The sequence below is a fragment of the Micromys minutus genome (genome assembly GCF_963924665.1).
Source record: "Micromys minutus genome assembly, chromosome: 9".
Lineage (NCBI taxonomy): Eukaryota > Metazoa > Chordata > Mammalia > Rodentia > Muridae > Micromys > Micromys minutus.
Genome location: NC_137978.1, coordinates 49,578,156 through 49,581,004, shown reverse-complemented (window position 1 = coordinate 49,581,004; position 2,849 = coordinate 49,578,156). Strand labels below are relative to the sequence as shown.

Sequence of the window (2,849 nt, the reverse complement as noted above, 5' to 3'; positions counted from 1 at the left end):
CTTTATTCAATGCTTCGAAAAGGGGGAAGTAGCTTAGAATGAGAGTTGACATTTCACATTAAGGATGTTGTTTAACAACTTTTCACAAGCCGACCCTGACTTTCGGGAAATGAACATGGTAGAATTATCAATCTGAAGATCCACAATCTTTTATAAAAGGAACCATTGCTCTTCTGAGAACACTTGATGAAGTCATTGCAAAGTCCACATTGTCCAATAGACTAGAAAACCAATTTTGGGGGTCAGGTTTCAACAGGTCTCTGGTTTTAAGGGAATTATGTCTATGTTCATAGTACACAGGGGAAAGGTTATAAAAATGAATTTAGAGTTTTCTCAGACCACAAGGCATTTGTGCCTTGGTATCCACCTATGCAGGATCAGGAGCCTCTCAAAATTATCAAGGAAAGAGGTTTTCTGTTCTCAATCCAGCTTGGGTGATATTTTAAAATGTTAGTGACACATGATCCTCCCCCCTCCCACAATGAAGTGTTCTGGGTGCTAACAATATAGTTTTTTTAAAAAGCAAAACAAAATTCTGCATTTTTATAAAACTTGATAAAAGATAGTATTTCAAACTGTACAGTCACCAGAAGTACACAGTTATCAAAAATGCACACACGTCACTTGGCATCTCCAGCACCTTCAGCTTTCTGTGCCTGGTTTGTTTTGGCGTCTCCATTTTCTGCAGGATTATTCGCATCCTTCCCGGCATCGGCTTTCCCCTTTTTCCCCTTGGGTACCTTCTCTTCCTTCTTTGCTGGGGCCTTTTTAGGCTTGGACTCAGGCTTTGGAGGAGCAGGTTTAGAAGACAACCTTGCAGATCTTCTCTGTGGCTCGTCCTTCCCCTTGGCTTTGTCTCCTTTAGCATCCCCTCGGCCTTTCTTTTGGGTATGGCGGCGGCAGCGCTAAACAGGAATATATAAAAGCCCATAAAAGCATTTCTTAAAACTACAAAAAGTAGGGCTAGAGAGATCTGATGCCCTCTTGTAGTGAGCCAGGCCTGATATTGAGTTCCAGGACAGCCAGAGCTCTTACACAGAGAAACCCTGTCTTAAAAAACAAAAACAGGGCTGGAGAGATGGCTCAGTGGTTAAGAGCACTGACTGCTCTTCCAGAGGTCCCGAATTCAATTTCCAGCATCCACATGGTGGCTCACAACTATCTGTAATGGGATCTGATGCCCTCTTCTGGTGTGTCTGAGACAGCTACAGTGTACTCATATAAATAAAAATAAATCTTAAAAAAAAAAAAAAAAAGACAAAAAACAGAATAGGCAGCCAGACATGGCTGCTCACAGCGCTTGAATGGGTTTGGCAGCAGAACTATCATCACTGAGTGTTGAGGCCAGGTCCTCAAAACCAACTAGCAATGTCGGGGGATCTTTCTGGGGGACAAGGCTTCACTATCCAGCTCTGGCTAGCCTGGAACTTGCTATATAGTGGCCTCAAATTTCTGATCTTCCTGCTGCACGCTGTGGGGGGCCAGGATTAGATAAGTGCACCACCATCCGCTGCTTTTTATCAGGTTGTTAGCTTAATTTATAACCTGTAAATATTTGGATACCCGACAGGTGGCCCTCTGTCTGTAATCCAGCCTTTGATCCTGGAAAGGTCAGAGGTAAACCTAACCCAGGGCCACATTCTCCTGAGTGTTCCCATCAGGACACACACATCTGCCCTTTCTGCTCTTCCAGGGAGAAGGCTGCAGGCTGCTACCACTTCCTCAGCTTTGGCGCTGTGTGTTTCTGCCTGCTGCTTGGCTTTTTACAAAGCCACCTGATTAATTAGGGAGAGGAGTGCTGTGTCGGTACTACAGGGGATCAAACCCAGGGCCAAACATGCCAGACAAACACACTCATGAACAAGCCCATTCTTGAGGGGCCAGCCCTAAGCTTTTGGAAGCTATGGTTTTATCACACTCCTCAGTTCCCTGCCTCTGCACAGACCTGTCCTTGACCTATACAAGCATGTTCATTTGTGGATTTTCCCAAACACTTGTTTAATCCCTCTACCATGGCTACCAAGAAGGCTTAGTCACAGTCCCTGAACTCGGGGGGGGGGGTGCCCACAGGAGGCAAGAATTGAGTAAAGGCTTTAAAAAACAAAGGATGTACAAGCTGAGTCTGATGAGGTTGGTGCTGGGATCTGGGGCTGACAGAAAGACCCTGAAGCTATAGTGGGGCAAGTTTGGAGTTCAAGCCTGTTAGAGTGACTGAAACAGTAGGAGGTTAAAAAAGGGGGGTAGGGGGAATGGCTGTTGACAGCGTTTGTGGGAGACGTGAGTAAATGTCTGCTTATCTCAGATAGAGTACTGACTACAGAAATAAGGAAGCTTCCAAGTCCAAGTAGATGAACCAACGAGATTGGGTTTGTTGTTCTTCCGGTTCTGTTTTTTTTTGAGACAGGGTCTCAATGTGTTTGTTGCCCTGTTTGGCCTTGAACTCACACAGATCTCCCTGTCTGTGTGCTGGGATTAAAGGTTTGTGCCACCGTGCCTAGGTACCAGTGAGTTTTATTGGGGTTACTTACAGGAGCAGAAATGATTCATCTGCCTCTCCAAAGCTCACTGGAGCATGGATCACAGCTCTAGGAATCTGGGGTATACTGAACAACTTGCAGGCATCTAGGAAGGTTAGGGAGAGCCTTCTTTGTGTGGCTAGACTTTTCTGAGAGTATCTCCCAGCCATCCATATTGTTTCTATAAGCTTGGGGAGGAATAGTGCTATAGAATGTGGTCAATTTCAGGGACTTCCTGAAGCTGTTGGGTTGTTAAACAGCTTCGCTCTGAGATGAAATGTTTGTTCTCTTCCCTGAAGATGGGAATTGGCACAGAACACTGTGATAGGGTGC

General features: G+C 45.2%; 1 pseudogene across 1 annotated transcript; it reads right to left on the bottom strand.

Moving 5' to 3' along the window:
• Positions 1-620: 620 nt before the first annotated feature.
• Positions 621-931, bottom strand: LOC308424330 (non-histone chromosomal protein HMG-17-like; annotated as a pseudogene). The gene has a single exon. The product of its transcript is annotated as a non-histone chromosomal protein HMG-17-like (transcript).
• Between the last annotated feature and the right edge of the window lie 1,918 nt (positions 932-2,849).